At 33.5% G+C, this 11,482-nt stretch overlaps 1 pseudogene; it reads right to left on the minus strand.

Annotated features, from left to right (window-relative positions):
* Positions 1-238: 238 nt before the first annotated feature.
* LOC141398195 (uncharacterized) lies at positions 239-10,967 on the minus strand (annotated as a pseudogene).
* Positions 10,968-11,482: the final 515 nt, after the last annotated feature.

An 11,482-nucleotide genomic window follows, 5' to 3' on the forward strand; every position in this document is an offset into this window, starting at 1 on the left:
TAGTGCATTGGTCAAAATACTTCTCCATCTAAAATTGTGAACATAGGTCCACGTAATGATATAGCCCCCCCATATAACGGTACCACATGATTTTAGGTACTTTAACATTTTTATCTAAATTCTCGGGTCAAACTCGGCAATAATAAGGTAATCTAATAAACTAAGAATTAACTACCCTTGACCCAACAAAACTAAACAAACCCCCAAATTACATTATATAAATATTTCTTTATTGGTATTTTAAAGTTGTGTTGTGTTTAAACAAGCGATCTCTTAATTTAATATGCCATATAATTAACTTCTATACTATTATTTACATTAAACGTTTATTTATCAAAACAATGTGATATTTTCATTTGAATGATAGGTACAAAATCTATGTTGAATATTTATTTTTAGAAATTGGAATTAATTTCAAACATTTAATTTAACCACAATCGAGCTTATACTTGTACAATATGTATATTTTCATACTTCGCTTTTTCAATCAAATAGTACATGTTTTTATTTATGCAATATTATTATTGTATTAAATTAATCTATTTTAATACTTTTTAGCAACTAAATAAAAATCGGCTTCGGGTACTGAATGTAATATGTTAATTAGTCATCCTAAATATTTGAAAGAAGGACATAAATAATTACAGCATTCACCTTTTGTCTAGACAACTGGTGGACAAATTTAGATGTACTCTTGCTGAGAAGAAATACTTAAATGTACATACAGCATTAAATATAAGGGATATCAATAGTTTTGCGTATTCAGATAATATTTAATGAATAATTGTTTATATATTTTATTTATTTACAATATAAATTGTTATGACCGCTTGAATAAAAAAATAACTAAAACTAAAAATAAAAATGTATTTTTATATTAATTAATATTAGGGATAAAATTAGCAGACTACATACAAACATACATATATAATACGTACATTACTTTTCATATACATACACAAATTAACGTATTTATTATTTGAAACTCATTCATATTTGATTCTCCATGTTGCACTTTTGTTGTTTTCATTGTACAGGGGGCTGGCAGGCATTCCTTTAAAAAAGCCCACATGTAAGCAATTTGGTTTGTAAAAATACATATGTATCTGTATTCATTTACAAATAATCCTTTACATTACTTATTGTGTACAATTTCCGCCTCTTTGCTGTCATAACAACGTCTTTTGAAATCACTCAGAAATAGACCATCATGCAGACCCTGCTGTTCGATGTTTACAGATTGTGTAGTGTTGCTAAATTAAAAAGAAGAGTTACATTTAGTATATATAAATACAAAAAAAATAGATTTAATTAGATCCAGTAACACTGTGCAACATTTTTGAGGTAATCGCCTGTAGACATCTTCTGCCCATCATTTTATGAAAGTAGTGTAATAGACAAACACCCTATTTGGGGTTTATTTTGTTAGGTCGAGTTCGGATTTTATGGACACATCTAAATATGATTAAATAAATATTGAATTTTTAAAGCTTGTAGAATATTGGAATAATGAACTCGAAAAACTGCATTTTTAATTTTATAATATATAAAAAATTTCTTAATTTGTATATAATTCGCAGCGTATCTCCAATACTGTAAAATTTTCTAAATGTTATCGCTGGAGTGTAATACGCAACTCTTCAGAACATTCCATTGTTTTAAAATGTCTTTATCACTTTGTTCCTCGCATATTTTTCTACCACAATTAGATATATGGTAAAAACCAAAAATGTTTTACAATCGATGAATCTGGGTTTCACCCATTCAGAATTCACGAACTGTTAACATATTCTATACATATAATATGACTGAAATTTTTTAAAATGAAGTGTTTTAGGAGAGATCCCATAATCTCGACCATTAAAATTAATTTTCGTGGAAGCTATGTTGACACCAATGTAGAAAAATGGGTTGAAGCTAACAAGTTTTTTTATGTTCCCACTATCTCTGACTTAACCTTACATTTTATAGACCTATGCCCAAAGAAAGACTCAGAGAATACTCAATGGGCAACATGATACTAGTGTATGATATATATATATATATATATATATATATACGGACGCGCAACAAGATAATATTCCAAACTCATAATAGAATTATAGAACTCGTGATTTAAAGTATCCTAGTAATTGGAGTCCAAAAGGCCAAAATTTGATGCGTGAATTTTCTTTAAAAATATATTTTTTGCGTTTAAAATTTACAAGTGTCATTCAATTTCCTTTGAACCCCACGTGAATTTAGTTTAGCCTGATGAGCTGAATTAAACCACCAGCGAAACGATCGTAGCATATTGGTTAGATGTGTGTGGACTTCGCTAGATATCCCTTTTTTAATACAAAACTCCTTAGGTCATGATAGCTCAATAAATTCAATTAAATAAGTTTTTTTCTCTTTTGTTGTTGCTATAATATGAAATTTATAAAGCCATTGTTTATAATTTTGGTTTAATATATTTTTACGCGTTGTCTAGATTCTGTACGTATTTTTATACCCTCAGCCTTTAGGCTAGAAAGTGTATATACACTTTGGTAGGACCAAAAATGTGCCTCATCGAAATAACGGTTTTAGACCCCAAGTATGTTTGGCCGAAATTCGTTTCAGACAATTTGGAGTCGATTTAGCCTTGTCCGTCCGTCTGTCTGGCTGGCTTGTGCACATGATAAATCTCGAACGGATCAACCGATTCGAACCAAATGTTGGGTATGGTAATATACAAAAGTTCAAAATTTTGCTGCAAAATTGTGTGAACGATAATTCTCGAAGGGAGCAATTGATTTGGTCCAAACTTCGCACATCGTATTATTGCTTCCATTCCTACTAGAAGTGGTTTGCAGTTCCAGTCATGCACAGTGTAATTGTAGGCCGAGGTGAAACCTAGAGTTCAGCCAAACTGTTGAAACAGCAACAAAGAAGACAATATGGGCAGTTATTATTATACATAGTAATTATTATTTTTTGAGTAGTTCTAATATCCCTCCCTTGTTATATTTAAGTTACTTTATATAATATTAAATTGAACATTATACTGTAGTATACAGCCTTAAGCTGGGTACACATTGTCAGTTCTGAATGACAGCTTTGTTGGTGCTTGCTAGTGTGGCCGTTGATTTTTATCATTCATCATGCAACCACAAAATATTTTGTGGTTGCTGGACGGTTGGACAGTTATCGATAATTGCAAAAAATCGTCATTCAGAACTGACAATGTGTACTGTACTTTATGGTCGAAAGACTGGGCATATGAAAATTGAAATAAAAAAAATAGAAATTAGAGTAAGGCAACACACTGAAGCCGTGCATATGAAATTCCACATGCGAACACCTGCGATAAACTAATCTCCTGTACCCAACGGATATCATTCTTGATGGTACAGACAAATACTCTAAATACTGTAGGTTATGAATGTAAATGTAAATTTCAGAAAATCGAAAGAATAATGACCTATTTTAAAATAAAATGCCCTATACAGACGCAGAGTTAATTTGCATTAAAAATTCCTTAATTTGAATTAATTTTTCACCCTGACAGACGATAGTTTCTGCAAAAAAGCTGTTTGTGTTGTTTGTATCCAGCAGACCATTTCATAAAGTTTTGTAAAAGTTCGCCAAAATATGCTAAACCAATATACTTTCTACCATTGACCTTCTCTCCACGATAAAGCAAAAATAAATTTCATTTATTCGCGATATTTTGAGTCTTTTTAATATTATAAAACTGTAAAGAAACATTTGAAGAAGATATTATTTTCGATAGAATTGGTATGGTGGGTAATGAAATGTTTGTTAAATTTTCCAATCGATCGGAACAAAATTGACTGAGATATGAGTGTTGGAAAGGAAAAATTAATTGTGATTTGTATGTAGTATAGAAACTTATAACGTGTTTTTCTCGAAATTACATTTTGAAAGCTGTGCCAACTCTAGCTCAAAAACTTCTCATCTATGAACATTGCTGTTTTAAAATCTGCAAAAACTTCCCGGATGTAAGCGGTTTTTATTTAAAGTTAGTTAAGGCGCAACGTACATGCCATTGTTTTGTAAGATGGCGATACAGTCAGCTGACAGCAAGAAACCAATTTGAACTTCTATATCTCAAAAATGGTAATACCCAGGTTACACTATTGAAGGTTAACCCACTGGGTTTAATAGATCCAGTGGGTTAATCTTTGCTGGTTACACTCAGCTTTTCGAGGATATAAACTGTCAGCTGATGTTTGTTTACGTATACATACAAAATAACTAATAAAGTCGTGTTTTACACTTTTACAATTTCTCGGATGAGATATCGTTCCATATTGGTATATTTTACACACAGGGATACATTTTTGTATCATGGTATCAAACGTACTTTTTGTTAAAAAAGTATCTAATGTAAAAAAATAAATAATTTTATGATTTTCAAATAACTTTAGATTTATTAACTCCATAAAATCTCATGCGACCAATCGTAAACGTGTAAAACACGGCAAACTCTGTTGCAAAAACAGTTGCAACTTTTGGTACTTTTTGAGTAGAGTTGGATTTTTTTGCACAAATACCGAATACAACACTGTATTTTTGGTGGATTTGTGCCGGATTTAATATAATCCCAGTCGTGAGAGGATTTAATTTTTGTATGGCAAATCTGGTCAGATTTGACCAGATTAAGCAATAAATCCTCATAAAGTGGGTTAACCCGGCAAAAAACTGTAGTGTAACCGCACTATAAAACCTACGAAAATATTATAAAGGTCAATCTTGTAGAGAATTTTCACTGCTACAACATTTTCCTTTTGGTAGGTCTTGCGGTTTCCCAGCAAAATCGTGAAAACCTAAAAATGTGAATGTGCGGCGATTTTTCTGCTTCTTGATTTTTCTCATCTCTGAACACTGAAGTTTCAAAATCCGCAAAAACAAATATAACAAATATTGTTTGTGACGAAATTAAAATTGTTTGAAAACTTCAACTAAAAGTCGCGTTTGGAGGACAAATTATCAGAATATGGATTGAAGGAATGCTACACATTATTCAATCACACACGTACACAAGGGGCAGCAGCAGTTTGGCAGTAAATTTATGGGCCGCATAAAATTTTTCAACAAGAAAAATTCAGAAATTAGAATAAAATGTGCTATTTCAGATGGAAAAAAACATCTACCAAAAATTTCATAGTTTTCTTGGAAAAAATTTATGAAAAATAACCTTTTTTGGGCTTAACGAGTGGGTGTCAGCCCTTAACTCTGTCGAGAAAAATGATAAACCAACAAAATCATGTTTCGTATTGGTCGTATTGGTTTATGTCTTAGCTTTGACAATATCTTGTACTCGTGTGCCAAAGAGTCATTTAGATCATATATGGCGGTGGTGATGTCCTCATGACGCGTATGTCTTTATAAGCTTGCATCATATTAAAACACTTATAGTAAACTTTACTTGATCTGCAGAAGTCTACTATTTTTAAAATATACAGGTATGTGATGAAAACCGAATCGACTCGATTTGCAGAATCGAAATGGTATATAATCGGAGTGCCTTTGATGATATATATAGTTTTGCTTGGCAAACGCACCTTATTTGAATAATATTTTTAAAATCAATTTTCAGCTTCATTAAAATATTCACCAAAATTAGAGATATACGATTTCGATTTATGGCAAAACCAGTCGAATAGTTTTCCATCACATACCTGATAGACAATTTTATCCCTTATAAATTTGTCATGTTCTGGAACAGAGCATACAGTCAGCCAAAAAAAGTCTACATACAATCTATAAATCTCGAGTTTTAAGGGTAAGGAAGCATTTTTATGAAAATCCAAGTACATAGTTCTATTTCATATCCCTAATAAACAATATTACATACAACAAAAACATTTTCCATAATACGAATAACGGTAAATTCTATAAAAATTAAAAAATTAATAGGGAAAAAGTGTACATACACCCAATGAAATATTAAGATTACCGTAAAATTTATGGAATAAGCAATACAAATTTTACATTTATTGCTTTATCGAATGTCTCTGGTTGTCTATGATATATTTTAGACAAAATAGGAACATATTTGTTGATTAATTGACGTTATTTAAGGCCAGACTTCGCGTATAGCTCGTTAAGGCGGACCCTTGCAGATATCTTTGAGTTTTTCTGTCTAGTAGTTTATGAAACCCCAGAAAATACAGTGGGACTAACAATTTTGAGATCCTAGAGTGCTTTGAAGTTGTTCCTTTGGATAATATATGTATGCTCCTGAGCTTCGCTAAATATGCGAATTCCTGAGTTTTTCATAAATTTTATAGTTTTCACAGCATTCCAAGGGTCAAATTACAAGCAAGAACCTTAGAATTACCTTGTAATACATTTTTGGGCCTTAACTCAATCAGAAATGTACAACATTATTATACAAACCCGCTCCTAAAGTTTCCAAAGTACATATCAAAATAAAAGCACCACCAAAGAATGCATGCAATTTGTATGGAATTTACACTGTTAACTAGTATGCTCTCGTATTATGATCGTTAGGGTCACTTGCAGCGCTATAAATGTCGGATACTTTTACATTGCTTATTCAATGGATGCTCGAGGATTGTACCAGACCTTATTACAAGGTAATTCGAAGGCTTCTGCATGTAATTTGCCCCTTGGAATGTTGTGAAAACTATAAAATTTATGAGAAACCTCAGGAATTTGTATATTTAGCGAAGCTCAGGAGCATATATTATCCACAAGAAAGACTTCATAGCGCTCTTGGATTTCAAAATTGTTAGTCCCACAGTATTTTCTGGGGTTTCATAAACTACTAGACTGACAAACTCAAAGAAATCTGCAAGGGTCCGCCTTAACGAGCTATACGCGAAGTCTGACATTAAATAACGGCAATTAATCAACAAATATGTTCCTATTTTGTCTAAAATATATCATAGACAACCAGAGACATTCGATAAAGCAATAAATGTAAAATTTGTATTGCTTATTCCATAAATTTTACGGTAATCTTAATATTTCATTGAGTGTATGTGCTCTTATTCCTAATATGTGGTCTGAGTAACAAGCTTTGAAATAAATGTTAAAGTCTATTCAAGCCACTATATATTACCTATCATACGATTTGATATTAAGTCAACAAGCCTAGCAAACACTGACTCTATAAAGCCACACATATATTACTTTATTCTTTATTAAAAGAGGCATTGGCATTTGGCCAATTTTATCAATAAACAGAACAAAATCAAATATTAATATGAATATTAATATCAAATATTAGGGGTCGATTATCGATAGCAATTATCGTTGAGTGGAGTTGCCAGTTGCCAAAATTACTTTATGTATGGCAACCTTCAACTGAAGTTGCGAATCTCAGTTAACGCACCGCCTATTTTTCAGCAACCAGTTATTTTCTGTTGCAGTGAATATTTTCGAAGAAACATGAAGTAAAATTGATAGGAAAAAAACATTTTCTTAACAATTTTTGATTATTTGCACGATTAATTAATTCTGTGTACCAACATTATGGTGAAAATAACAACAAAACAACAGTTTGAAATATTAATTGATAAATTGAGTGCAAATCCAATGTGCACATGGGTTCCATCTATTTTCTTCATCATCAAAAAATAATTCCACTGAACTTATCATTTTAAAATAGTTTTTTTTTTGCGAATTGTGCCTTTTGGATTAATATAGAGTTCACAAGTTTGAAAAATCACTGATCGATAACACGTTTATCGACAACCCAGTTGGGTTGACATCAATAATGTAACATTTCATCTCAGTTGTCGTGACAATTGACAATGCAACTAATGGGTCTATCTTGTATTGCCACTAAACTTGAGTTGCGTTGTCAGTTGTCTGCGCGACTGAGACGAAATGTTGTACCATTAATGTCAACTCAACTGGGTGGTCGATAAACATGTTATCGATCAGTGTTTTTTCATATATGCGAAACAAATACACTGTCTACCTTTGATGTTTTCACCACGATGAAGCAAACATAGATTTAATTTATTCGCGATATTTTTGAGTCTTTTTAATGTTATAAAAATATTGCAAAACTTTAAAAAACATTTGAGGAAGATATAATTTTCGATAGAATTGGTATGGTGGGTAATGACATTTTTTTGTGAAAACAAAAATTTGAAAAAGAGATTTGTTAGAAGGCGTGAAAAACGATTAGCTGCTATTCTACTCGCGAAAGACCACTACTTATTTTGAAGAAACGCGAAAATTGCTGATTTGCTTTCCCTTTTTATTTTCTTAAACATGGACAATTGATTTTCAACAGCATTGCCATATTGAAATTGCTTAATTCAGTTAAAATTTCCTTCCATTTTGTGCATTAAGAATGTGGATAATGCACGAATTACTTTGAATTAAGGCAGTTAATGCAAATTAACGCTGCCGTCTGTCTAAGGTATTAGGTAGATTTATTATTATTTAGATACAACCTTGTGCATTTTAAATACTTTTACAAAGCAAGAACAATAACAGAAACATCACATTTGGAACAACTTCCCTTTACCGACCCCTTGCAGAAAAATACTTAAATTGTAAGTTATCTAATAGCTGTGGATTTACGATTTTCTCTTATGGACAGGTAAAAATTTCGGCTACGTGAACATAATTTTCCTTTAAATCATAATTTATGCACAAAATTTAGACACCATTGGAATCAGTACAAAAAATTAGGGCATAAATAGAATACTCTACCAGCTGGCGGAAAAATGTAATGTTTACCACAGGTAGATCTTTACGTCCTGATTACAAAAATGTAAAGTTTGTTGGGGGAAGTCCATACTTCCCGAGATATGGGCCCCTGATGTTCCGAAAATTCCCTTGTTAAAGTAAGAAAAAAATTTAAATTAGAAAAATGTTGTTTTCGTGCCCTAAATTGGCTCCTGTCCATAGGAGAAAGTCTTAAATTCCCGGCCGAAGGCTATGGTATATTTTTTATAATTTTCTGCGAACGGTCGGTAGCGGAAAGATAGCCTCAAATTTGCTAAAGGTGAATTTTCACGTTTAAATATTTGCGCTCTGCGTTTCACCATACTTTACCTTGTTTTATTGAGCACTGCACATCCATTATCCAATGACATTTGCAACGAATATAATTGGGCCAAATTTATAAGACTTTCATGTTCATATATTTCAACGTCCGGCAGACGAATTTGAAGCAACCGTGGATCTTGAAGAAAGCGAGCCAAGCGCTCATTTACCGATGTTTTTATACTAAAACCAGGTCGTTCGCCCTTTACACGACGACAGCCGGCACGAATTTCTCGCACTTCACTCGGTTGGCAAGGTGGTGAGGACAGAAAGGGGTTTGATGTTTCTCCAGACATTTCACTCTCAATTTGCTTCATTGGAACTGTGATATCTTCAGAGACCATATCTGACCGGCACAAAGAAGAAAATCCAATTTTATTTGTTATTGTTATTGGCTCCGATGACGGATAGGGTAATTCTGTAGCGTCCCTATTTGCATCGACAGATGGCGGCCAATTCAATGGCGTGTTATCGCCAACAGTAGTATTGTTTGACATTACCGTGTCCTCTTCGCCCATCAATAATGATCCCACACTTTCAGGATCAGATTTTATTTGCGGCAATGTATTGCGTTTTGTAAGTTTTCTTTTACTATCATATTTCGATTCACCACTAATTGTTTCGTTTCCCGGCCAATCAGTTAACTCGTCATCACCTTCTCTATCTGTGTCATTAACTACATGATCATCCGAATCAGATGAACTCAACGAGCTCGAACTTTAAAAGTCTTCGCAATCCATTGAGTGCTGATCTACGGCAAATTGCAGTATACGACGACGATGATGATGACCAGCAGATATTAGAATGTATAAAAAATGGCGTTTCTTTAACCGAACCAAACATTTGGTCAGCTGGCGTATCTTGACTCATACAGAAGGCAGGCGACACATCAGCAATTGTTGATGTACTACCAATACTTTTTCCAGAATCTCGCGTTTCACTGTCTACAACGGGCAAGGTAGAGTCAAAGGTGCTTTTGTCCATACTTTCATTTTGGGTACTTTTCGCCGCCGCTTCCGACTTTTGTTGTTGCTGGGATATGCGTTCACTTTTAGACAATAATCCTTTATTTAATGGCAGAAGCCTATCGCTGTGTGGTTTTGAAGTCGACGAAAAACTGCGCGGTCTCATGCTATATTCTTCCAAATGACAATTATGTCGTGGCATACTTGAAGAGTGGTCCTGTTCTTGATAACGATCGCGATTTGATCGCTTTCTTTTCCCGCAAAAAAACATTTGACGACTATTAACATCGGGCTTCAAACCTCGTTTACGCATTGATAAAGTTCCAGGGGAAGGGTTATTTGACGTCATACTAAACGCCGAAACAGATGGTTCCGGGACCTGACTTGGAGATCCAGCACCAATAACTTCGTAATCCATTGAGATTCGTTTCAACCTACGTTTCCTTCTAGCGCTCGGTTTAAAAAACCTAAAATAGAGAATGTCAATACTTCACACACACACATTTGTTATCTAAACTCCTACCTTGCTGGACTGAATGTTTCGTTCAAAGAATCCGATTCTAGTGTGCCCAACAAACGTGTTGTGTTTAAAGACTTACATGTCAAGCGTTGTACACCCAAGTCCTCCTTTTCGTCAGAGTCACTTGGTAAATTAACATTTTGCGTATCGAGTCCATCATTATTATTCGTTGCTGTCTGTACAGATGCTGCTCCTATTGCATCTGTTGGACTACTAGAATCTTCAGTTGGTTGAGGGGCACACGCTAAAATGCAAAAAATCAAACGATAAGTCCCGTGGAATGAATTGGTTTAGCTAAACATACGTAAATTGCCTGTGGAACGGGTTCGTCTTCTCTGCTGGCCCCATCTACTGACTTTAGCACGGTCAAGAAGCGAGGTTTCCTCCAAAGCCACCGTCAAGTCATGCGAAAACTGATCCATTCTGTAGAATCAGATCCGGATGCGTCTTTTTTGAACACCTGTTTCTATATGAAGGATTTGCCAGATCGAAACAAAATTTAACATGTGTTCATAACAGAGATGGAAGTTTCCAAAACACTTAACTTTTTTCTGTTTATACCGCGCTTTTTGTGCTAGGCTAAGAAGTTTGCGAACTGCCCTCGTAATGATATTTGGATAATACATATTTAGCACCCTGCCATGTAACGGTATAATTTCTCATACAAAAACAAAATTTATTTTTATTATATTTGAAGTGTTTCTTACAAGAAAATAACACAAAATAAGTGAAAATACAAAGTGCGAAATCTGACTTTTGGCTAGTAAAATGGGCTGTTTGACCTATAGTGCATTGGTTAAAATACTTCTCCATCTAAAATTGTGAACATAGGTCCACGTAATGATATAGCCCCCCATATAACGGTACCACATGATTTTAGGTACTTTAACGTTTTTATCTAAATTCTCGGGTCAAACTCGGCAATAATAAGGTAATCTAATAAACTAAGAATTAACTACCCTTGACCCAACAA

Source organism: Musca autumnalis, unplaced genomic scaffold (assembly GCF_047663935.1).
Source record: "Musca autumnalis isolate F117 unplaced genomic scaffold, ASM4766393v1 scaffold_3, whole genome shotgun sequence".
Taxonomy (NCBI): domain Eukaryota; kingdom Metazoa; phylum Arthropoda; class Insecta; order Diptera; family Muscidae; genus Musca; species Musca autumnalis.